Source organism: Bubalus kerabau, chromosome 5 (genome assembly GCF_029407905.1).
Source record: "Bubalus kerabau isolate K-KA32 ecotype Philippines breed swamp buffalo chromosome 5, PCC_UOA_SB_1v2, whole genome shotgun sequence".
In the NCBI taxonomy this organism is placed as follows: Eukaryota; Metazoa; Chordata; class Mammalia; order Artiodactyla; family Bovidae; genus Bubalus; species Bubalus kerabau.
This window is the reverse complement of record NC_073628.1, coordinates 86,300,091-86,327,276: the sequence shown is the minus strand read 5'-3', so window position 1 is coordinate 86,327,276 and position 27,186 is coordinate 86,300,091. Positions and strand designations below refer to the sequence as shown.

General features: G+C 41.1%; 1 protein-coding gene across 1 annotated transcript in view; it reads left to right on the top strand.

Moving 5' to 3' along the window:
* The window catches only part of KIF26B (kinesin family member 26B), a 510,788-nt gene that overhangs the window by 458,230 nt on the left and 25,372 nt on the right, over positions 1 to 27,186 (top strand). The gene's annotated exons all lie outside the window — the stretch shown is intronic.

Sequence of the window (27,186 nt, the reverse complement as noted above, 5' to 3'; positions counted from 1 at the left end):
AACCCACTCCAGTGTTCTTGCCTGGAGAATCCCAGGGACAGAGGAGCCTGGAAGGAGGCCGTCTATGGGGTCACGCAGAGTTGGACACGACTGAAGCGACCTAGCAGCAGCAGCCCATCTTTTGACCGTAATATAAAGTTTGAGCTGCATGTTGAAAACCATGTGCCAAGAAGTACCATTAGGCTCCGTGTGGATGAGGCTTCATCAGCTCTCGTGATTAACTTTTTGCAGTCAAGGAGATGGTAGTGTCTCCTTTGTATAGCCCGGGAAATGCTGGCAAGCCTTCCAACTTCTGGCTAATTCAACCTCTACCTACTCTGGGGAAATGGACAAATCCACAGCCTACATCTCTTCCCACTGTGGTCTCCTTGACAATCAAATTCTGAAAAAGCAAACCTCCCTGCATGATTTCTTGCTGGAATAATGAAACCCATCTCAGCCCCTGCTTGACAGTTTTCTTCAGAAAAGGAGAATAGCCACGTTCAAAAACCTGTACAATTTGACCTTTCCAAAAGCGAGAGCTTTTTCCTCACCAAAGTGATTCATTTGAGCCTATAATTTGTAAATGAAAAGCCCCAGTGAAAAGAACCAAGTGACTATTCCTCTGAAAGCTTTTTGGATGAGCTGGAATTGCCCTTTGGCATTAAATCCCCTCTTCCAGACCCATTTAAAGACCCATTTCACATGGTCTTGGAACCATGGGTAGAGTGCAAAAGCAATAAACTTAGCAAAGCTACCAATTTTGGAGTATTTGCTAGGTGTAAGCCTAGTCTGTACAAGTATTCGTTTTTCATCTTCACACCAGCCCTAGAAGTAGATGCTATTATTTTTACCATTTTATAGATGAAGACCCTGAGAACACAGAAAAATGAAGCGAATCGGCCCCTACCCCCTCCACATCCTCTTCCATTACCACCACCACCATCATCATTATCACCACCAACATCATCTAGTGCCAACTCTGTGCCTATATTCAGTTCTTATTTTTTTAAAGCTCATTTCATCTTCATGACAGTTTCATGGAGCCAGCACTGCTAATTGACCAAAGGAGGTTTACTCCAGATTTCCTTTGTCATGGCAGCCAGGAACGTGCAGAAGCAGATAACAGAAAGCTCTGCAGCCACATTTGACTCAGCACTGCTAGTGGAGCTGCGAAGGGACAAAATTATAAAGAAGCAAAGTTAATGAGTGCCTCACTACCACTTCACTCAGTGTTGGTGCCTCTTCCTCCCAGTGAATGCCTTCCTCACCCCCTCCACAGGTACCCAGGGCCTTTGCGATATCCGAGAATGCCCAGTGTCTGCCACCCCACCCCCATCCTCCTGACTGTACCAGTGTTAAAAGTCCCCAGTACCTTGGGCCTCGTTCAACTCTATACCTACATCAAAACCAACCTACATCAAAACCAATCATCAGAACTCTATACCTACATCAAAACTGTGGGTTCTCCCTTCACACTTGCTCTGTGGTAAGGTAATGTGCTCTCTTAGGTCAAATTTGTTGTGGGTGTGTGTTCAGTCACTAAGTCATGTCTGACTCTCTGCGACCCTGTGGATGGTAGCCCACCAGGCTCCTCTGTCCATAAGATTTCCCAGGCAAGAATACTGGAGTGGGTTGCCATTTCCTTCTCCATTAGGTCAAATTAGAATAGTAGTATCTAGTAATGGTCTAACAATAGACCAGAGTTCTCTCTCCATCCAACATTTCCAATGGTTGAATTGTCTGGTTTAAAAATTTTGGCCATCTGCTGGGTACTTAATGGCATATTAGTATAATTTTAATTTGCATCTTCCTGATTACTAATAAGGTTGAATATCTTCTCATGTTTGTTAGTTATTTCTTCCTTTTTGTATAACTCTTATTCATATCTTTTGCTTATTTTTCTATAGAGTTGTTGAGCTTTTGCTTATCAATTCCTATGGATACTTTGTGAACTCTGGGTTCTTCTATTTTGCAAATAATTTCTCCTTGCATCATTTATTGAATCCCCACCCATCTCCAGTGCTCCTTTGGTCATATAACACATGTCAAATATGTAGGCGTCTATCTCTAGACTCTCTATCCTCTGCCAAGACCAGACTGTCTTAATTATTTGGGCTTTTGTAATTTTTTTATAGTGTGTTCTTCATTGTATGGATTTCTACTCGTCACTATTTCTTTCCTTCTACTTTATTTTTAAATTATTTTGCTATTCTTCATCTTCCATCTTAAGATGGCTACTTAGCTTAACAATTCACTCTTATTTTATGATATAAGCATTTAATTCTTTACATCATCCACTGAGTACTGCTTTGTCTCTTTCTGAAGTTTTGATAGTGATGGTTATTTTCACTGTTGTTAGTTCAAAATGTTTTCTGTTTTTTATTATCATTACTTTTTTGACCTGTGAGTTATTTAGAATTATTTACTAATTTACACAGTTATTTGGAATCAGTTTGTTCCTTTTGAGGCCTGCTTTTAATCATCTCTAGGGCAGGTACAGAGCATTTGGGCTCATTTGACCATTAGTCAAGGACCCTAGGGCTTACTGGGTGGCATTATTGGTAAAGAACACTCCTGCCAATGCAGGGGATGTAAGAGATGCATGTTCAATCCCTGGGTTGGGAAGATCCCCTGGAGGAGGGCACAGCAACCCACTCCAGTATTCTTGCTTGCAGAATCCCATGGACAGAGGAGCCTGGTCAGGGTGGGGGCGCTACAGTCCATAGCATCACACCGAGTCGGCCACAACTGAAGCAACGCAGCAGCGCAGAGGACCCTAACATTCTTCTTCTTGTTGGCCCTTTCTGAGCAGTCTGTCCAGTGCTCCATGTATTAGTAAATCCTTCCACTCTGCTTGAACACAAATTATTCCCAACTTAATATGAGAAACTCTTCTCTCTCTTTCCAACACTCCTCTTTCTTTCTTTCTGTATTTTGCCCTGAAAATTTTAGCTGCCTTGTCCTCCCCAAATTCCAAATTTTGTCTCCTCAGTTCAGCAATGTCACTGCCTGGTTCTGTCTGAGCCCCTCTGTTCTGCGGCCTGAAAGTTCTCTCTGGACAATGAACTGGGCAAGTTCAGGTCCTGCCTTGTTTGTTTCCCTTCTCTCAAAACTTCCTTTCTGCTGTTGCCCGTTGCCTGGTATCCAAAATCAATTTTTCCCTAATATTCTGTTTGATTTTCTCATTGTTAAGAGTGGAAGATAAATCCAGGTCATATTTTTCCAACATGGCCAGAAGTGGAAATTGGTCATTCCTCATCTTTCTTTTTTTATTTTTTTTGCTTAATTTATTTTATTTCATTAAACATCTTAATCCATCTTTTGTTGTTTGTTTGTAACCTACGTTTGAACATCTCCTTCTGCCATATGTTGTTTCTGCTGCGTCTTTCTCAAGATGCCTTGTTTCTTTGTATGTTTATTTTTGCCCAGGGGCAACTCATTTTCATTGGCATTTTATTTGTGAGAACTCTTTGAGACCTGGGATAAAGATGGTTTACTTTAGCATTTGTATTTATTTCTACTCAATGCCTGGGATTACTACCAGTTGAGGATACTCTAAATAATATTCTCAGCTTGAAACATTTTGGGCCACCCAGGTACTGAGAATTAAGACTGCAAACCTACGTTAATTCTGCCTTTGGTTCCAAATTCTGGGGATAATTTCATTCTTCTTTTCTCAGTGCCGTATTTCAAGACTTATTTCTTGTGTATGTAAGGGGGCAATTGTTGTGGATGGAGATTGTCCCATTAAAATCTTCAAGTTGGGCAGGCATTGGGCTTCATATTGTTATCCATGCCCTTTGAGGCCATATAAAGCTAAGCTTGAATGTCACTTAGTTTGGTAGATATCTTCAGGGTAAAAGCAAACTCCAGTTCTGCCTACTTCTCTTGAGTCCCCAAATTTGTATATATTTTTTTGCCTAAAAATTTTTTACTCTTTTACAAGCTCACCAATGCATTTAGTAAGATTTGTGAAAATATCTTATCCATAATGTTTAATTATACTTGATAGGAAGGTCTTTTCAGATTACCATATTGCTTTTTGGGGGCTACTTTTCTCTGTTTTTCTGTTACACATCTCTTACTGTTCTAAATTATACATAATAGAACCACAAAATTTACTATCCAAACTGAGACACTTCTGAGAATGAAAAATGGGTACTCAATGCTATTAACTATCTGAAGTTAGATTAGTGAATCCATAAAATATTTCTATTGAAAAATCACCCTCAAAAAGAAAATATTTTCTGATAAAAAATTTAATGTGCACCAAAGTAAAAAAAAATCTTTATGTTGTTTGCCAAGACATTAAAATAAGCAGAATAACTGTTCTTGATACAGCTTTTTGTGTTTAGGTCACCTTCACCAAGTCTATGCCTAATGTCATGTCAATGGTATTTTTCTTAAGATTCTTTCTTTTTTTTCCTAGCATTATCTTAGAGCCTCAGCATTTTGCTTCTTCAGTTATCTAACTGCATACCTATATATTTATGTATGTGTATTTCTTAACATAAAACTATCTATACATCACAGATTCTATTTCTCTTGATAGAATATCATAGTCAAGTGCAAAATTATTACATAACAACCAACTATAAGTTCATTTCAGTAGAATGAGTTTCTCAGTTCAGTAAGAATTTTGGTATTAAAGTTTCAGAAGATCTGTCTCAAAATCGATTTTGGAGCACAATTATAGAATTTTAAAGGTATATCTTTTATATTGCTTGTTTCTTGCTGTCAGATATTCATTTAGTTCCTTCCTTGCTTTGGCAGGGATGTATTTCATGTCCTCCCTATTTGCGAGTGTTGTCTTATTTAATAATTGCAACTCTACAAATTTCAGAGGCTGAGATTTCTGTATTTCATTTGTTGAACACTTGATTATGGATTTATGACTTTATTTTGAACAAAGTACAATCAGAATTTAGAAGACCTGTTTCTAAAACTCCTATGCTTTTTTGTAGGACACTTAGGTAGATTTATAAAGCATGAAAAACCTGTCTGATGTCAGCAATTTCATATCATTTAAGCTAGTTCTTCAAAGTTGCAAACATTTCTCAAATCCAGTCGGTCACAGGCAACAAAAGACAAAACTACTTACTTCCCTGATGTAATCATTTTTTTTTTCCATATAAGCTTTTCTTGTTATTGTTTAGCCACTAAATCGTGTTGACCTCTTTGAGACCCCATGAATTGTGACCCGCCAGGAGACCTGGTGTGCTGCAATTCATGGGGTCGCAAAGAGTCGGACACGACTGAGCGACTGAACTGAACTGAGGCTTCTCTGTCCATGGGATTTCCCAGGCAAGAATACTGGAGTGGGTTGCCATTTCCTTCTCCAGGGGATCTTCCTGACCGAGGGGCTGAACTCTGGACTCCTGCATTGCAGGAAGATTCTTTACCACTGAGCCACCAGGGAAACCCCATGTAAGATTTATCACAACATTTTTGTAGCTCAATTACTCTAACTCTTCATATGTAAATTTTGCTAATTTTGACATCTACAGTTTATATTTCTCTAGGTATAAATAGAAGTCTGTTTGAGCACAGTCACAAATTATGTGTGTGCAATAACCAATCACAGTTGCCTTTCAGCCTAGTCTCTCCATTTGCTAGGCACATTATGTCTTAAAGTGTAAACTCTGTTCACTGCATGTATCAAACATGTTGCAAGATGGAACCAAGGGAGTAGAGAGGGAAGGTCTGCCCAACTCTTCCTATCTCCTTTTTTTTACAGTCTTTATAATAATGCTGTGTTTTTTTAAACATGGAAAATTGAGGACAAAATAAACCAGACAGATGCAGGATAATAGGCATAACCTGAGACATTCTGGGTAAACCAGAACCTATGTTCAGCCTAGGGCTTCCCTGGTGGCTCAGGGGTAAAAAATCTGCCTGCCAATCCAGGAGGTACTGGTTGGATCCCAGGGTCAGGAAGATCCCTTGAAATAGAAAGAAGTAACCAATTCCAGTATTCTGGGAAATCCAATGGACAGAGGAGCCTGGCAGGCTACAGTCCATGGGTTCCCAAGAGGGGGACACAACTTAGCAACTAAACAACAAAAATGTTCAGCCTAATTACAGCCCTACAGTTATGTTTCATCTGTGTTTGCAATTCCAGGGCTAGCTGAGGGCCTCCTTGTATCCTGGTTCTTTTTTTAATTTTTTTTTTTTTTTTGGTTGTGCTGAGCAGCATGTAGAATCTTAATCCCCCGACCAGGGATCAAACCTGTACCTCCTGCAGGGGAAGCACAGAGTCTTAACCACTAGACCACCAAGGAAGTCTCTATCCTCAGTTCTTAATACATGCTTGTTGGGTAAACTACCCCAAAATAGCCTGTTTGCTTGGCTAGGACTTTCTTTGTATTAGTGCAGAGGAATGAGGATGGGCAGGTTCTTTGTAACAAGACCCTCTGACCTCCTACCACACAGGACGCTGCTTCCTCTGCTAAGACTTAACTGCAAGCAGATGACCCCTTGTTGCTATTTTGGAGCATTTTGTTCTACAGACCACATGTATTGAACTCTACAAGCTGGCTCTATCAGTTCTTTTAACCCATACACACTACTGAGACCAAACTTTTTTTTTTTCTGAGACCTTCAAACTATGTGGACTCAGTCTAAGAAGAACCCTGAGGTGGTAACACAGACATAGTTTGCAGACTGACCTGGCTTGACTTGGCCACAGTCTTGACTGAAATCGAAGGTATATTGGTGGTTCCAGCTGTTCCTCTCTGGGGACTATTGTTGTTCATATTTCTCAAGATGGGCCTGACAGCGACTTTGGTATAAATGTCTCTCCTGTGATCTACCCTTGAAGACTGTGAGCTGTGCACACCCATGTAGGCCATGGCTTGTGCTCTAGAACACTTGGAGGGGATGGAGGAGTCTCTCTGCTGTTATGCAAGTGAGACTGTGAGCCTCATACTCAGCATTTGGCACCCGTTCTAAGTCAAAGCAGTGTCTACCTTGGTTTTATTCTGACTGTGGCTCCTATGAGGTTTTTTTTTTTTTTTTTTTTTTTTTTTAAAAGGTAATGCTTTGGAAGTTAGGAAGTTAAGGAGGTAGGAAGCTGGGGGAGATTTCTTTTGATGGAGAGGTACCCGTTATATAGTTATTTAAATATTCATAGAAAGGCAGATCTCTGCTGGGCACTGATTTAGAAATGATTTCTACCCATCTTAGGCAGTTCTCCAGGAAACAGGAATCATTAACGGCATTTGGACCATCCATCTAGCCCACCAGGAGTGTTTCCTAGCACTTTGGAAAAACTCTGAGATGTTTTCAAAATAAAAAAAAAGTGGAGATAGGGGGGCGACAAAGAAGTGTCATAGGACATTGTGATTGATTCCTCATTTACAAGCCTCTTGTCATTGGCAGGACTTTGAGAAACTGCCCACTCAGAGATCTTAAAGGAATGACAGTGACTGGACTCTGAACTCAGACCACATTTGTGCCATTAAAAAATGAACATCTATTTGAGATTGAACTTCCCAACTTAAAAGGTGCAGAATTTGTGCTGCAATCGCCTTTTATAAACAAAGTGTCACTAGAAAACTCAAATGTTTCTTAATTCTTTTTCAAGAAATGCATAATTCTTTCATGGCTTTCATGTTGTTCCCCAATAAGATTTCATGTATGAACTGTGACCTTGTGTAACATTTTTTCTCAGACTTGGACCAGTAATGGAAACCATTTTTAAACTTAATTTCCTTTTAATTCCTTCCAATTACTAGGCACTGGTCTTTGTGCCAAGAGCCAATCCAGTTGGTACATTTTGTGAAGACTGTGGAATCATATTTCTTTAAACCACACATGATACCCAGAAGGCATTCTAACAGAGCTACCCTCATCACTGTCCTTAAAATTACTTATTCTTGATTTCAAAAGAAGTTTATCCCAGGGCAGTCCATGGCACATGTGCATAACAATAGTCTTTCAAGTTTTCCCCATCTGCTGGCTGGTTAGTGGTCTCCAAGTAACAAGGACCATATTGGATTAAGTATTTTAAGCACAAAATAGCATAAGAAATCATTGGTAAATCTTATTGGCAGGCTTATCACAGGAATACCAAATATGGGAAGGCTTTTGAATCACAGATGCCAAAAGAATGTTAAGTTAAAATCTAAGACTTATAAAGGGTTAGCAACTTTTGTACATCAAAGGACACTCTCAAAAGATTGAAAAACAACCTGGAAGATGGGAGAAACTATTTGCAAATCATATATCTAATAAAGGATTAATTTCCAAAATATTTAAAGAATTCCTAGAGTTTCCTGGTAGCTTCCCTGGTAGCTCAGTCGGTAAAGAATCTGCCTGCAATGCAGGAGACCAGGGTTTGATCCCTGGGTCGGGAAGATCCCCTCGAGAAGGAAATGGCAACCCACTCCAGTATTCTTGCCTAGAGAATCCCGTGGACAGAGGAGCCTGGTGGGCTACTGTCCACGGGGTCACACAGAGTTGGACACGACTGAAGCGACTTAGCATGCGTGCATGCATTGGAGAAGGAAATGGCAACCCACTCCAGTATTCTTGCCTGGAGAATCCCAGGGACAGAGGAGCCTGGTGGGCTGCCATCTATGGGGTCACACAGAGTCGGACACGTCTGAAGCGACTTAGCAGCAGCAGCAGCCAGTATTCTTCTTGGAAAATTCAATGGCCAGAGGAGCCTGGCAGGCTACAGTCCATGGGGTCGCGATAGTCGGACACAACTAAGCAACTAAACCACCAGAGTTCAACAACAAAAATCCAATTCTATTCAAAAATGGACAAGAGGCTTGAATAGATATTTCTCCAAAGAAGATATACAAATGACCAATAAGGGCATGAAAATATGCTCTATATAAGCGGTCCCCAATCTTTTTGGCACCAGGGACTGGTTTTGTGGAAGACGATTTTTCCATGGACTAGGATGGGAGTAGGGGGAATGGTTTCAGAATGATTCAAGCACATTATAATTAGTGTGCACTTTATTCCTATTATTGTTACATCAGCTCCATCTCAGATCATCAGGCATTAGATCACGAAGGTTGGGGACCCCTGCTCTACATCATTAGTCGTTAGACAAGTGCAAATAAAACCATGATGAAATACCAGTTCACATCTGTTAGGAAGTTCAATTCAGTTCAGTCGCTCAGTCGTGTCCGACTCTTTGCAACCCCAGAGTTGAGTGCAGCACACCAGGCCTCCCTGTCCATCACCAATTCCTGGAGTTTACTCAAGTTCATGTCCATTGAGTCGGTGATGCCATCCAACCATGTAATCCTCTGTTGTCCCCTTCTTCTCCCGCCTTCAGTTTCTCCCAGCATCAGGATCTTTTCAAATGAGTCCATTCAGGAAGGACTATTATCAAAAAATGGAATATGAGTATTGGTAGGAATGTGGAGAAAGTGAAACCTCTGTGCATTGCTGGGAGAAATGTAAAATGGTTCAGCCACTGCGGAAAACAGTTTGGCAGTTCCTCAAAAAGTTAAACATAAAATTGCCATATTATCTAGCACTTCCACTCCTAGGTATATACTCAAGAAAATTGAAAGCAGACTTGAACAGACACTTGTACACCCATGTTCCTGGCAACATTCTTCATAATAAGCAACAGATAGCAACAGTGTAAGTGTTCAGCAAGAGAGGAATAGAAAATATGGTATATCCACACAATGGAATATTATTCAACTGAACCATACACTGAATTTAAAGTGTATGGTTAAAGTTAAAATAGTGACTTTTATACTAAGTATATTTAACCACAGTTAAAAAAAAAAGGAAAAGGAAAGGCCAGCAGTTTTCAAGGACACAAGTCCTTGAGGGTTTCTACTACCATTAGACCTTCCTTTTTGTCCTTAATAATTAATAGGGTAATAATTAGTGGATTGAGTTGTATATGGAAGAATTTCCATGGACAGGAATAAAGTAAAGGTCTTTGCAGGCTGAGAGCTGGGATGAACACAGATGCAGGAGAGACACAAACGTCTGCCCTTGTTCCAGAAATAGTGACTGGAGTGGGACAGACAGTGTCCACAGTGCAGAAAGGCACCTTAGAATATTTTGCAGCTTCCTCCTCAGGGGGCTGCCCAACCCAGATTCAAAGCCCCCAAGTTATCTTTATTGTAGTCTTTTATATGATAAGGAGGAAGCCTCCTAGATTTTCAGTCAGTAAAGTAACAAATGGATTAGAACTTTGGTCATGCCAGTCAGCGACTCGCAGGGTAAGCACCTAAGGGCTATTTGGTGAGTGATGAACTTTGTGGCAATGGCACGTCACTCTTCCTCCTGAAGCCACTTTCAGCATTCCCGAGACTTGGAAAGGCCATTGGCTAGGATTAGGGAGCAAGCTTGGAAGAAGAGGGCACAAATGGCTTAGCCTGACCTTGACAATCAGAATCCTGTTTTAAGCTCCATGCTACTGCCTTTAAAGAAAAGCTGTTGCACAGGGAGAGAGATGAGCTTGAGATCACTGGGAGGACACGTTTCATCATCTAATCCATCCTCCCAAGTACTGGTGTGAATCCTTCCCAACAGGGTGATGTTCTGTACCCCTGGCTTCACATAATGATCCAGCTTATGTCACCTCTCTTGGAAGGTTACCCTACAACACGAGGGGTGCCCACTGGCATGCAGTCTAATGAGCAGAGAGAGATTGGACCTTCCTTTCTTTGTGTGCACATGATCAGAACACAGCCAAGTGAAGGCAAACGAAATGACAACTAGGGCTCAAATTTGCATTTTCTCTGTTCATTTTATTTTGATAGAAAGAAAGCATGGAATTGCCTAAATTGAACTTAGGAGACTGGAAACAGTCGTGATTGTAGTGCAGTGTAATTGTCAAGCCCAGACTCTTTGTCTCATGTTATTTAACCTCTTTTTGGCCTTTCCAAAGAATGTGGTAGAAGAGGGGTTCATATGGGTTTCCAGAGCTGGAAAGTAAAAGCCCCATAATTCACCTAGCACCCACATTGCTCTGTCATCTTCGTGTTTTGTTAGAGAGTCAGTTTAAAAAAGTAGATGAGACCCTTCCAGATGTTTCCCTGACTTTAAAACTTTTTTTTTTGGTAAACACATTTCTTTTGAAAGAACTCCAAATACACTTGCAGATTTTCAAAGCCCAGATTTTGCTCAGTTCTAATGTCAACCCTGAAGGGTGATCACAGACTGAGTCATAGAAAGAGGCACCATCAAAATACCACATCAAACAAACATAAGCTTCATGTAAGTTTCTTACCTGAAATAAACAGTAAAACCTCATGAAAAAGCATAAGAATGTTCTAAAAATATAGGTTTATCACTAAGGTGATATAGGAAGCTTAGGGATGATATAGTGGGAAGGCAGTAGAAAAGATTTGATAGAAGGCACTAGACAAAAATAGGATTTCATTATATCAAGAATTCCGTTTGTAACTTTCATTTTCTTTCTTCTTGAGAATTCTTTGAGAATCCATGGAAAAGAACAAGGGTGAGCAAAAATCAGGGGAGAAGCTCTGGGTTACCATGACAACGTGACTCTTGACTCCATCTCTATCATCCATCATTGCCTTTTGGATTACTGCAGAAGAGATCTTTGACATTGGAATTAACACCTCCTTCTAAATCTGAGGATAATTTAAAGCTGAAGAATAGCAAAGTCTCTAAATAGTACAATGAGCTCATCTTTACTCAAAAGATGTGTAATGGTCATAATGCAACATAATTGAGGTAGTTCCTTATCTCTCCCCCAGTAAAGCTGTCATAAACCACTGCAAAGGCTCTATAAAAAGTGACAGGGCTATAGAAATGTCTATTGTAAAGTATCGATAATTAATGATAATGGTTTGGGCCAAATAAATTTGTAAAAGAAAGTAAAACTTCAGATAATGTGAAGAATGTCAGAGTAGTATTTATAATCTAAATTTCAGTAACAATATAAACATGATTATTACTCCTATTCTGGTCCTGCAGGTGGAATAAATAATGAGCATGCATCTATACAGACCAGTCTGCAGAGTTCAGTAACTGCTTAATGAGCCATTAAGCACTTCTTTATAATATCTTAAACTTCACTACCACACTATTTTTGCTGGTCTGCTAATTCATGGGAAATCTATGGACCTGTTATTTTCTATTTGTCTGTTCGTGCCTGAATGTGTGCCCAGTCACTCCGTCGTGTCTGACTCTTTACAATCCCATGGACTGCAGCCCACCAGGCTTCTCTGTCCACGGGATTTTCCAGGCAAGAATATTAGAGTGGGTTGCCATTTCCTACTCCAAGGAATCTTCCTGACCCAGGGATCAAACCTGTATATCCTGCGTCTCCTACATTGGGCAGGCAGACTGTTTACCACTGAGCAGTCTGAGAATCCTATTTGTCTGTGAGGTCTACTAATTTGCCTTCTATAAGTTATTGTTTTTGTTTTTCAACAAAGTGATGGCATTCCTAGCTCTTGATTATGCTAAACTAAGTAAAAATAAATATAGGCTCTTTCCCTTCTGTCCTGGAGCTAATAAATCATAAACATTGTTTGAATTACTGTGAAGAAAGATCGAAATAAAAAGAAAGATCAAATTGAAAGCCTAATTCCTGCCCTTGATGGTCTTGGGATCCTGTTGAAAAGAGCTACCTGGCATTGACCAAACTGTGAGGTTTGAGGACACAGTCCTTCAACTGCCATGTCTGCCAAAGACTTCTGACACCAACTGTAAGGAGTTAGGGTCCAACTACAAAATTAGAGAAAGAGTCCAGAAAAGACTACTCTCACCTCTGACACCAACTGCACATTTAGAGGGTTCCCAAAATCACCTCCAGGTCTGGTAATTCACTAGAAGGACTCAAAGCCTCAGTACTCAAGGCTACATCTTGTTGTAGAGGATACAGATTAAAAGCACACAAAGGAAGAGATGCAGAGGGCAGAGTCTGGGGACAGAGGGGTTCCAAACATGAAGCCTCCATTGTCTTCCCCTGCGGAGATAGAATGTGTTACCCTCCCAGTTGTCAATGTGTGACAATATGCACTGAGTTTCGGTATGTAGTTTTACCTGGGGCTTCATTGCAGAGACATGATGGATTAATTTCCAGCCTGGCTGAATTTGGTCTCTAAGTTGACTGATACCACGTGACCCAAGGCCCCTGAAGTAAATCACATGATTGATCTTCCAGGCATGGCCAGCTCCCACTTTAAGACTATTGGGTGTGCCCCTATGATCTGGTGTGACCAGTCCCCACTCTCCACAAAGATATGCCCAGCAGATACAATACAGATTACTTCCCAGAAGCTGAGGTTAAAGCTAGATCTCTTTGGGTGAGACCATATTCTTTATTGCATAGAAGTCAAGACAAGTCTGAGTGAAGAGGAGGTACTAAATTATATGGTAGGTAGAGGAGGGCTTAGTATGAGCTTGGATGACCAAAGAAATACTTGACAAGCAATGGAAGGAACATGGACTACTCCCAAGCAAGAGAACATTTAAGGACATGATAAGTGTCTTTTAAAATGTGAAGGGCTAGTGTGCACAAAAAGATGATTCTTACTCTGTATGCCCCTTGGAAATAGAGTTGAATGTCTGTGGGTTAGAAATATAAAAAAGATATATAAGTTCAATATAAGAGAGAACTTTCTAATAATTGAGGCTACTTAAAAATATTACCCAGGCTGCCTTGAAGTTTTCAGTCATTAAAAATATTCTGGCAGTAAGCAGATCACCTATAATAGTGGCAGTCCTCTTATTAGGAAATAAAATGACCTTTAAGAATGTTTTCAGCTCTAATACTCTGTGGTTCTAAAATTATTTTTCTATTTTTTCTTTTATTCTCAATTAAAGAATTTTTATTGAAGTGTAAGTTACATAGCATTATATTAGTTTCAGGTATCAGTCAGTTCAGTCACTCAGTTGTGTCCAACTCTGTGACCCCATGGACTGCAGCACACCAGGCTTCCCTGTCCACCACCAACTCCCAGGACTTGCTCAAACTCATGTCCATTGAGTCAGTGATGCCATCCAATCATCTCATCCTCTGTTGTCCCCTTCTCCTCCTGCTTTCAATCTTTCCCAGCATCAGGGTATTTTCCAATAAGTCAGTTCTTCGTATCAAGTGGCCAGAACATTGGAGCTTCAGCATCAATCCTTTCAGTGAATATTCAGGACTGATCTCCTTTAGGATGGACTGGCTGGATCTCCTTGCAGTCCAAGGACTCTCAAGAGTCTTCTCCAACACCACAATTCAAAAGCATCAATTCTTCAACACTCAACCTTCTTTATGGTCCAACTCTCACATCCATACATAACTACTAGAAAAACCATAACTTTGACTAAACCAACTTTTGTTGGCAAAGTAATGTCTCTGCTTTTTAATATGCTGTCTAGGTTGGTCACAGCTTTTCTTCCAAGGAGCAAGTGTCTTTTAATTTCATGGCTGGTGTCACCATCTCCAATGATTTTGGAGCCCAAGAAAATAGTCTGTCACTGTTTCCATTGTTTTCCCATCTATTTGCTGTGAAGTGGCATGATCTTCATTTTTTGAATGCTATGTTTTAAGCCAGCTTTTTCATTCTTCTCTCTCATTTTCATTAGGAGGCTCCTTAGTTCCTCTTCGCTTTCTGCCTTATGGGTAGTGTCATCTGCATATCTGAGGTTATTGATATTTCTTCCTCCAATCTTGATTCCAGCTTGTGCCTCATCCAATCCAGCATTTTGCATGATGTGCTCTGCATATAAGTTAAATAAGCAAGGTGACAATACAACAGGTAGACAACACAATGATTCAATATTTGTATATAATTCAAAATGATCACCATAATAAGTCTAGTTAATGTCCACCATCATAAGTTACAAAACATTTTTTTATTGTGATAAGAACTTTTAATATCTTCTCTCTGGTTGTTGTTTAGTCACTAAGTCATTTCTGACTCTTCTGAAACTCCATGGACTGTAGCCCACCAGGCTTCTCTGTTCCTGGGATTTCCCAGGCAAGAATACTGGCATGGGTTCCATTTCCTTCTTCAGGGGATCTTCCCAACTCAGGGATCGAACCCGGGTCTCCTGCATTCCAGGTGGATTCTTTACTTCTGAGCCACCAGGGAAGCCTCAATCTACTCTCTTAGCAACTTTCAAATATGCAATGCAGTATTATTACTAGTTATAGTCACCATGCTGTATATTACATCCACAAAGCTTACTTATTTTATAACTGGAAGTTTGTATCTATTTTTCAACCTTGTATCCTAAAATTAGTGAGTTTTCTAAGTTGTGTTATTACTACATGAATTACCTTTAAAATGTCTTATGTCATACCTGCATGCTACAGTCTTAAAATGAATGTATGTTTTCCTGAGCAGAACTTAGATTTAGAATATCTAGAGTAATTCAGATTCTAGTAACTGAGTGATCAATGACTAGACCAGGATGGAAGTTTTTTTCTTGTTCTAGATAAGAAGGAATGAATTGTTAAGCAAAAGAATAAAGTAGGAAAGTTTTCATGAAACACATTTAATTTATATGTGAACCTATATTTTATAGCCACTTCAGAAATTGCAAATATATCTCATTAAGTGAGATTGAAGCAGATAAGTTAGGATTTTAACTTGAAACCTTCTGTTAACTCTAAATTCAAGTTACATTATATACTTCTTTTGAAAGATTCTGAGCCTGTTCCGTTTACAGCTGGTCTTTGTCATGAAGTGGACTGAATTAATGTGAATTGTATCTTATTCAGATAAATAGCAGAGAAGGCAATGGCAACCCACTCTAGTACTCTTGCCTGGAAAATCCCATGGATGGAGGAGCCTGGTAGGCTGTAGTCCATGGGGGTCACTAAGAGTTGAGCACGACTGAGCGACTTCACTTTCACTTTTCACTTTCATGCCTTGGAGAAGGAAATGGCAACCCACTCCAGTATTCTTGCCTGGAGAATCCCAGGGACGGGGGAGCCTGGTGGGCTGCCATCTATGGGGTCGCACAGAGTCGGACACGACTGAAGCGACTTAGCAGCAGATAAACAGAACACTGATATCCAGGATCAAATGGATTCATGCAGCCCAAATTTCCTTAGATTTCATCTTCCTATGTGTATAAGGGTAGATGACTAAAGTCATAACTCCAATTTCCTTGGCCTTAATGCATACCCACAATGTAAACCCTCCAGTTTATATAAACTGTCTTTCTATCCAGATCATTTTTGATGTACCTCAGGGAGCTCTCATGAATGCTCGTCATGTAGTCCTGCTGGGGACAACTATTGCTTCACCTGGAATAGCCCTGTTTGGGCATGATCACTGCTCTCCTTCTTCTCACTGGGCACACTCACCAAAGCTGTTGAACCACCATGATGCCAACCCTGGCTAAACAGGATGGCAATGTGAAGAACACATCTCTCCCTGCATCAGAGGCATCCCCAAATGGTGCTATTTGTGCTAAGGGTTCTATGTTGATGTTGTCTTTGCTGTTGTTCAGTCACTAAGTTGTGTCTGACTCTTTGCAACTTCATGAACTGCAGCACACCAGGCTTCCCTATCCTTCACTATCTCCCAGAGTTTGCTCAGACTCATGGCCATTGAGTCAGTGATGCCATCCAACCATCTCATCCTCTGTCTGCCCCTTCTCCTCCTTCCCTCAGTCTTTCCCAGCATCAGGTTCTTTTCCAATGAGTCAGCTCTTTGCATCAGGTGGTCAAAGTATTGGAGCTTCAGCTTCAGCATCAGTCCTTCTAGTGAATATTCAGGGTTGATTTTCTTTAGGATTGACTGGTTTGATCTCCTTGCTGTCCAAGGGACTCTCAAAAGTCTTCTGCAGCAATACAGTTTGAAAGTATCATAAAATTAGTGCAGAAATAAATGCAAAAGAAACAAAGGAGACCATAGCCAAAATCAACAAAGCTAAAAGCTGGTTCTTTGAGATAATAAATAAAATAGACAAACCATTAGCCAGACTCATCAAGAAAAAAAGGAAGAAGAATCAAATCAACAAAATTAGAAATGAAAATGGAGAAATCACAACAGACAACACAGAAATACAAAGGATCATAAGAGAGTACTATCAGCAACTATATGCCAATAAAATGGACAACTTGGAAGAAATGGGCAAATTCTTAGAAAAGTATAACTTTCCAAAACTGAACCAGGAAGAAATAGAAAATCTTAACAGACCCATCACAAGCACAGAAATGGAAACTGTAATCAGAAATCTTCCAACAAACAAAAGCCCAGGACCAGATGGCTTCACAGCTGAATTCTACCAAAACTTTAGAGAAGAGCTAACACCTATCCTCAGAAAAGGCAATGGCACCCCACTCCAGTACTCTTGCCTGGAAAATCCCATGGACGGAGGAGCCTGGTGGGCTGCAGTCCATGGGGTCGTAAAGAGTCAGACACGACTGAGCGACTTCACTTTCACTTTTCACTCTCATGCTTTGGAGAAGGAAATGGCAACCCACTCCGGTGTTCTTTCCTGGAGAATCCCAGGGACAGAAGAGCCTGGTAGGCTGCCATCTCTGGGTCGCACAGAGTCGGACACGACTGAAGCGACTTAGCAGCAGCAGCAGCAGCAACACCTATCCTACTCAAACTCTTCCAGAAAATTGCAGAGGAAGGTAAACTTCCAAACTCATTCTATGAGTCCACAATCACCCTAATACCAAAACCAGACAAAGATGCCACAAAAAAAGAAAACTACAGGCCAATATCACTGATGAACAAAGATGAAAAAATCCTTAACAAAATTCTAGCAAACAGAATCCAACAACATATTAAAAATATCATACATCATGACCAAGTGGGCTTTATCCCAGGGATGCAAGAATTCTTCAATATCCACAAATCAATAAATGTAATATACCACATTAACAAATTGAAAGATAAAAACCATATGATTATCTCAATAGATGCAGAGAAAGCCTTTGACAGAATTCAACATCCATTTATGATAAAAACCCTCCAGAAAGCAGGCATAGAAGCAACATGCCTCAACATAATAAAAACTATATATGATAAACCCACAGCAAACATTATCCTCAATGGTGAAAAATTGAAAGCATTTCCCCTAAAGTCAGGAACAAGACAAGGATGGTCACTCTCACCACTACTATTCAACATAGTTTTGGAAGTTTTAGCCACAGCAGTCAGAGAAGAAAAATAAACAAAAGGAATCCAGATTGGGAAAGAAGAAGTAAAACTCTCACTGTTGCAGATGACATGATCCTCTACATAAAGGAGAGGATCTGCAACCCTAAAGACTCCACCAGAAAATTACTAGAGCTAATCAATGAATATAGTAAAGTTGCAGGATATAAAATTAACACAGAGAAATCCCTTGTATTCCTATACACTAACAATGAGAAAACAGAAAGATTAAGGAAACAATTACATTCACTATTGCAACAAAAAGAATAACATACTTAGGAATAAATCTACCTAAAGAAACAAAAGACCTATATATATATATAACTATAAAACACTGATGAAAGAAATCAAAGAGGACACAAATAGATGGAGAAATATACCATGTTCATGGATCAGAAGAATCAATATAGTGAAAATGAGTATACTATCCAAATACCCATATAGATTCAATGCAATCTCTATCAAGCTACCAATGGTATTTTTCAGAGAACTAGAACAAATAATTTCACAATTTGTATGGAAATACAAGAAACTTCAAATAGCCAAAGCAATCTTGAGAAAGAATGGAACTGGAGGAATCAACCTGCCTGACTTCAGGCTCTACTACAAAGCCACAGTCATCAAGACAGTATGGTACTGGCACAAAGACAGAAACATAGATCAATGGAACAAAATAGAAAGCCCAGAGATAAATCCATGCACCTATGGACACCTTATCTTTGACAAAGGAGGCAAGAATATAAAATGAAGAAAAGACAATCTCTTTAACAAGTGGTGCTGGGAAAATTGGTCAACCACTTGTAAAAGAATGAAACTAGAACACTTTCTAACACCATACACAAAAATAAACCCAAAATGGATTAAAGATCTAAATGTAAGACCAGAAACTATAAAACTCCTAGAGAAAAACATAGGCAAAGCACTCTCTGATGTAAATCATAGCAGGATCCTCTATGACCCACCTCCCAGAGTAATGGAAATAAAAGCAAAAATAAATGGGACCTAATTAAACTTAAAAGCTTTTGCACAACAAAGGAAACTCTAAGCAAGGTGAAAAGACAGCCTTCAGAATGGGAGAAAATAATAGCAAATGAAGCAACTGACAAACAAGTAATCTCAATAATATACAAGCAACTCCTGCAGCTCAATTTCAGAAAAATAAGCAACCCAATAAAAAAAAATGGGCCAAAGAACTAAAAAGACATTTCTCCAAAGAAGACATACAGATGGCTAACAAACACATGAAAAGATGCTCAACATCACTCATTATCAGAGAAATGCAAATCAAAACCACAATGATGTACCATCTCACACCAGTCAGAATGGCTGCTATCAAAAAGTCTACAAACAATAAATGCTGGAGAGAGTGCAGAGAAAAAGGAACCCTCTTACACTGTTGGTGGGAATGCAATCTAGTACAGCCACTATGGAGAACAGTGTGGAGATTCCTTAAAAAACTGGAAATAGAACTGCCATACAACCCAGCAATCCCACTGCTGGGTATACACACCGAGGAAACCAGAATTGAATGAGACACATGTAGCCCAATGTTCATCGCAGCACTGTTTATAATAGCCAGGACATGGAAGCAACCTAGATGCCCATCAGCAGATGAATGGATAAGAAAGCTGTGGTACATATAAACAGTGGAATATTACTCGGCTATTAAAAAGAATGCCTTTGAATCAGTTCTAATGAGGTGGATGAAACTGGAGCCTATTATACAGAGTGAAGTAAGTCAGAAAGAAAAACACCAATACAGTATATTAATGCATATATATGGAATTTAGAAAGATGGTATTGATGACCCTTCATGTGAGACAGCAAAAGAGACACAGATGTAAAGAACAGACTTTTGGACTCTGAGGGAGAAGGTGAAGGTGGGATGATTTGAGAGAATAGCATTGAAACATGTATATTACCATATGTGAAATAGATTGCCAGTCCAGGTTCAATGCATGAGACAGAGTGCTCGGGGCTGATGCACTGGGATGACCTTGAGGGATGGTTGGGGAGGGAGGTGGGAGGGAGGGTCAGGATGGGGAACACATGTACACCCATGGCTGATTCATATGAATATATGGCAAAACCACCACAATATTGTAAAGTAATTAGCCTCCAATTAAAATAAATTTTTTAAAAAGGAAAGTATCAAGTCTTCAGTTCTTAGCCCTCTTTATGGTCCAACTCTCTCACTGGTACTTGACTACTGGAAAAACTATAGCTTTGACTTGATGGACCTTTGTCGGCAAAGTGATGTCTCTGCTTTTTAATATGCTGTCTAGGTTTGTCATAGCTTTTCTTCCAAGGAGCAAGCAGCTCTTAATTTCATGGCTGTCACCATACATACATGCATAATATGCAGTCACCATACACAGTGATTTTGGAGCCCAAGAAAATAAAATCTGGCACTATTCTGTAGTATTTAAAATAGAGTTCTATAGTATTTAATAAAGAGCTCTATGAGAGAACAGCTAGGCTAACTGTGACCACTCTCAACACCTCTACCAACAGATGGTCTCAGGTTAGGTAAGGCATGAACTCATACCAGGCTGCATATTGGTTGGATCACAAAGGCTGGTCCTTCCGTTGGCAGCGGGTGGTGTTCCACATGGTCCTCTTCTAAGCTCTCCTCTGATGAGTGGTCTCACCGTCTTCCACACTGCTGCATGCCAATGCTGGCAGAGGCACCTCAAACACCCATGCCAGATGCAGGCAGCTATTCTAGCCAATGGTTTTTTCTGAAAGCTAAAGTCACCCTCATTGGAAGACCTGAGAACCATGCTTCTCTATCAAGGTTGCCAGGATTACGCACTCTTGTTCTTAGCATCCCACAGCACAGATCTGCTCACACTGTTTGCAGTACAAATGGAGTAATATCTGAAACTGAGTCAAAAGCCCTTTAACTTCATGAACTCCTTTTGGGTATGCCAGTAGGATAGCTTGGCCTGTACCAAGCTTTGGGCTGTTCTGTAGTACCAGAAACTGGAAAATTCATGCCCTGAAATGTTGGCATCCTTGAAGGGAACATTGCTGAGAAATGGCCATTCCTGCGGAGCAGACAGCTTCCTGTGCAAAAAGGCGTGTGAAGTCTTCTCCCAAACATGTAAATGTCTGTGAAGCAACCCTGAACAGGGGACTACCCATCCCTTACAGGGAAATAAACTCAAGTGAAGTGATTTTTCCCTTGTGGACATATGTGTTTCAGCGTCACAGCTCAGTAGTCTCACAAATAAAGACAAGCAGAGGCATGAGAGCTGCCCTCACCTGGGGGCCTGGCGACTCAATCTACCCTCTGCACAATGAACACTCTTTCTAGTGAGAGATGAAGAACCACTCAGATGTGGACCACCTGGGCCAGGAGCACTGGGTTATAGGTCCTGGTGTCTTGGACCCTTGTCCTCAATACTTGAGCTGGGCTCAGGAGGCCACCGGTGACTCTTCAGACAATAGTAGAAAAGGATGTTCACAGACCAGTAGGATGGGTCAGCGGGAGAGAGGCTGTAGCAGAGCCAGAAACTTGTCCAAGTTCATGACTTTAGCCTATCTCTGGTCCTTCTTTTCCTTTCTGTTCTTTCTTCCTATTTTTTTTCCCTCTTCCCTGGTGGTCAGTGGGTAGATGAAGGGGCCTGGTGTTTGGGGTCTAAGGCTGGGGGATTAGAATCTTGGAGCTGCATCCATCCTTGGCATCTCTTGCCCACATCTCAAGCTCTGTTTGGGGCTCTACAATACATTCTGGCAGTTTACAGGTAAAATGGGTAGAAAATGGGAGAGTTTCTAGAATGCAATGTAGTTCCAGAGTCATATCCTTAACAACATGAGGGATACCAGAATTTTCCTGGCATATAAACCCTGGTTGTTATCTTGATCTGACATCTATAAGAATTCTGTGTGTATGGTTTCCATTCTTCAATGCCAATGTGGTATTGCTTGAAAATAAACAAGCACTGTCTCCTTTTTCTAAAAAAGAGCATGCCTTTGTGTATGTCTGGGAGGTCACATGTGTGTATGTGTTTGTAATTTTTATGTCTGCTGCCCACAGGAATCTTTCTCTTGCACATTGTTCTGGAGATTTATTTTCGAGGTTAACTAAGTTCCTTTCCTTTTGTTTCATTAGGAATTAATATAAGTCGCTTTGCTTTTTTTTGTGCCCTCATTGTGTTTGCATTGAAGGAGGCATATTTTTTTAAAACAGATCCATGTCTGTAAGTGGACATTTATGGCTCTCTCCCACAAGAATCAGGCCTTGAAGAAGGGCTGGCCCATCCGTGGTGCTGTATTTGAGTTGCTCAACTTGGTGATTCAGAGCTCACTACTCTTCAGAAGAACATGGTCAGTAGATGCCTTTCTTCCTACGTCCAGAGTTCTTCACCTCCTTTCTGGGGAAGAAATATATTTAACAGCTGTCATGAAAGGAACATCTATTTTCTTATGAGATTAGCTGGCCAACATTGTAAATGTGTGACCCTGGCGGCCCTGTACCAACTTACCAGTTGGGACAGTTTCCCAACTCTCAGGGTCAGTGAACAATGATCTTGAGATTCCAGATTGTCCTTTCAGAAAGGAATTTAGAGTTCTGTTGGGTTCAGGGGGCGCCTCAAGCAAATATATCCCTGGACGCTGGGCCACGTAGAAGAATCTCAGCCAAGGAGAGAACTGTGCTATACCCACTGAAGTCCGGGTGTTCCCAGCCACCAGGGAGTTACAGTGATGGTGGGGACGCTCCCAGTCTTGAGGGTCTGTCTTTATCATGTGCTGTTTTAGATTTGCTCTTCTGTCATTGGCTTTAATGGATGGTATGATAATGTGTTGGGTTTTTAAATTTTATTTATTTTTGGCTGTGCTGGGTCTTCATTGCTGCTCTCAGGCTTTCTCTAGTTGTGGGGATTACTCTAGAGAGTTGCAGTACACAGGCTTCTCATTTCAGTGACTTCTCTTATTGTGGAGCATAAACTCTAGGCTCCTGGGCTTCAGTGGTTGCAGCATGCAGGCTCCGTAGTTGTGGAGCACAGGCTTAGTTGCTCTGTGGCATGTGGAATCTTCCCAGACCAGGGATCGAACCTGTGTCCCCTGCATTGGCAGGTGGATCCTTAACCACTGAACCACCAGCAAAGTCAGATAACGTGTGTTTACCTGTGTGTCTCCCTCACTGGGTAGTAGGCTCTAGGGCTTCTGCTCTGCACATCCTCAGAGTCTGCAGGATGGCCTCCTGAGGGCCCACATTCACCAAATGCTATTTGAGTGAGCCACTGTAGACATTCACAAGTTAATGAGTTGGAGGGTGAGCAGCCTCATAGCCCCTTAAGGACAGCCTCTGCTTCTGTATCACATAGGAAATGAAAGGGGCAGTCGCTGATGACTGTGTCCTGGTGCTTGAGTGATTTCTAAAACCAGCGCTTGTTCCTCTGCCTATTTCCATGCTGCTGATTTTTAAAGCTCTCCCTTCAGGAAACATCTGAAAGAAAGACAGATGAACTGAAAGAAAGACAACAGGAACAACTGTCAAGTCAGAAAGAGATTGTTGAATAGGAAGGAAATGGCAGCCCACTCCTGTATTCTTGCCTGGAGAATCCCATCTACAGAAGAGCCTGATGGGCTATAGTCCATAGGGTCACAAAGAGTTGGACATGACTGAAGCGACCAAGCGCATACACAAGGAAATTAAGACATACCTCTGTGTTCTTGTTGATAACTTTTTGGCACTCTGTCTAAAATGAAACCACCTTTTGTCAATACTTTAGAGCACGGGTCAATGGACTTTTTCTGTAAAAGACCAGATAGCAAATACATGGACTCTGTCATGACTATTCACCTCTGCTGTTGTCGTGTGAAAGCAGCCAGAAATATGTTAACAAATTAGTGTGGCCATGTCTCAATAAAACTTTATTTACAAAAACAGGCAGGGGGCTGGATTGGGCTGGCGGGCCTCAGTTGGTCAGCTTGTGTCCTAGAGTACTACGTGCTCCGTCATGTTCTTATAAAATTAATGAAAATTTACTCGTTATGCTATTTTTTTGGTGTTCTCTTGCTATGGCTAATAAAAGGTTGACTTATTTTGAAAAGCAAGACATTTTTCAAAAAAACTGTTTTAAAAAATGTGTGGAGTGGGGTGGGAGGGAAGTGGAATGTGTGTGCATAGAACATGACCGTCTGAAAGAAGAGCGGCACAGTCCTTCCCAGACCCCAGTCAACCCTACTCTGTTGCCCATCCTTTCCCATCCCGCCCAACCCACCCTTCTCGCACGGGTCCCCAGGTCTAAGGTCTCACCCACCCTGGCCCTGGGGCTCGGTGGCCAGCAGTTCTGCACCTGTGCTCTCCTGTTCCTCTTGCCTCGGTGTCTATGCAGAGGTGCAGACTGAGTTTGAACTGATCACTGCCCTAGAAACTTTTCACTCTTTTTATTTTCCTGCCAAAGACAGTGAGTTAAACCTATGGTTTGTTTCTTCTTTCGCCTTCTCTCCCCAACTTAATTGTCTTTGTTCCAAGTTAAAGGGTCATGATGAGGTAGAAAAAACAAAAACTTTATAGCCACCATCTTTCACTCTCATCAGGTATGTTTTAGAGTCTAGAGAGGCCCATGTGAAACAATCTTCCTGGCAGTTTTACTGGCTTTCCAAAGGAGAGCTAAAATGCTCGTTGCCAAGCAATGCACAGGCCCTGGCTTCCTCCAACAATGTGGACTTAAAAATAAAAAATTGTCCCATGATTGACTTATGAATGGAGGAATCATGTGGAAACACACAGGGCAAACAGTTTGATACAACAATGCTATATCTGTTTGTTTTGTCTTTGGTGTCTTTTCCTGGGGCCTTTACAGGGCCATGTGGATAAATAACCGGGGTGTGCTTTCAGCAGAGCAACTGATGAACAAGACCCATCAGTAGGAACTTCATAGTATAGTTGATCCTCAGAATCATTTGCAGATTCTATGTTGTGAATTATGTTCAAAATCCATAGTTTTATTATAATTTGCAGACATGCTTAGTAATAAAAAGTTTGAGCCAGCCAATGCACATGTTCCCAGCTGAGACTGGACAAGCCAACAGCTTTGTCTTCTTGTTTCACCTCTCATCATGTAAACAGGGGTGTTTTTTGCAGTCTATTTAGTGACACTTTTTTGTATTTCCCAGGTATAGTGCTGCAGTTGTGTAGTGCAAGAAGGCTGTGGTTTACAGAAAAAATACATGTGTGAGAGAAGCTTCATTCAGGCATGATATAGTACTGTGGGTGTGAGTTCAGTATTAATGAATCAACAATATGGTACATCCAGGAAGAGGAAATTCACTGACGTATATGCATCAAAGTTCTGGAAAGTACTCAAGTAACATCGAAGTGCATGATGATACTGTGGAAACAGGCTGTATTGGTGGATTCATAATATGCTCATTTTTTTTTTCTTTTAAAGCATAGTGGAAAATATTGTAAGGCTGAAAGCCAAAGCAATTTATGGTCACGTTACCCAGAGTCAAGGAAATGTTAAATCCTTCTCAGCTAGTGTTTTATTATATAGAAGGTACATATAATTCATTATTTATAAGAAATAGAAATTAGGATGTCTTTAAATAGATATGCACATAAAACAAGGTTATGTGTTGATCAATTGATGAAATATTGTGACCCAGGGGTCTCAGGAACATAAACCCACATATTTCCCCTTAGGGGCATGGCTCAGCGTTCACTAGCTCAGTGTTCCTGGAGACTTAATAAAAATAACTGTCATGACTAATAAGAATTAACCATACATGATCACAACTTAACTCTGATGGGATGTATCTCCCACTTCCCATATGGAAGACAAAGGCTTAGACTTATCCATGTACAATGTCTGTACTGAGAATGTGTGCCAGGAAGGAGACTTGACTTCCCCATCTGGTTGTCAGCTCTGGAGGTTTCCATGATGTTCCTGATAGACATTTTGAAGGAAGATAAATGTTTAGAGCCAGGAGCTAGGGCTGGAGGGCTCCTCCTCCATACCCACTTACTTTTCTGTCCAAGTCAGTTCAAGCTGCTATAACAGAATCCCATAGACTGAGGGACTTAAGTGAATTCCTCACAGTTCTAGAGGCTGGAAATCTGAGATCCAGGTGTTGGAATATTTGTGCCTGGTGGGGCCCTGCCTCCTGGCTCATCGGTAGCTATCTTCTCACCGTTCCCTCACATGGCAGAAAGGACAAGGAAGCTCTCTAGGCTCTTTTGTATAAGGGTACAAATTTTGCTCATGTGGGCTCCACCCTCATGACCTAATCACCTCCCAAAGGGTGCACCTCCAGATACTATCACATGGGACGTTAGGTTGCAACACATGAATTTGGGGGAGATGTAAACATTCAGTCCACAGCATTCTCGTTCCACCGCTTTTATCACTGAGTGTTTTCCTTGAAGGGAGACTATGATATATTTTTAAATTGTACTGGCGCTGAGCCATAGTGAGCCCCGTATCTCTGAACTGACACCTTAATTGGTCCCAGATGGAAAGGGGAAGCTATTGCTCTTACACAAGTCTTTTCTCCCTGAAGGTCCGATGCAGGTCACATGTGAAGTCATTTTCTGTCTCTGAGGTCTAATCTCTGCTGACAGTGGCCTGCATGTCACACGGGGTCTCCTGAGCTGGATAGTCTCTCTCCAGAGAGCTGACTGGGGCGGGGGCGGGTGGGGGGAGGAAGGGGGCAATGGCTGACTGCTGAAAGTAGCAAAAGTGTTAGTTACTCAGTCGTGTCCGACTCTTTGTGACTCCGTGGACTGTAGCCTGCCAGGCTCCTCTGTCCATGGAATTCTCCAGGCAAGAATACTGGCGTGGGTAGCCAATCTCTTCTCCAGGGAATCTTCCTGACCCAGGGATCAAACCTGAGTCTCCTGCACTGCAGGCAGATTCTTTACCATCTGAGCCACGAGGGAGGCCCTGACAACCGGATTACAAGCCTGAGGACAAATCCCCTCTCCTCTGGCAAAACAAACTCAACACAGGGCATGGGAAGCCAAGAGCCTCCCTCAGACGTCAGGATCAGGGACGGCTCCAGAGACAAAATGACATCTGGCAGCAGTTAAGAGGCAAGAGTTGATGATGACGTAAGCAGAAGCCTCTTAAAAGCAAGGCACGAAGAATGTCAAGACAAGTTCAGGAAT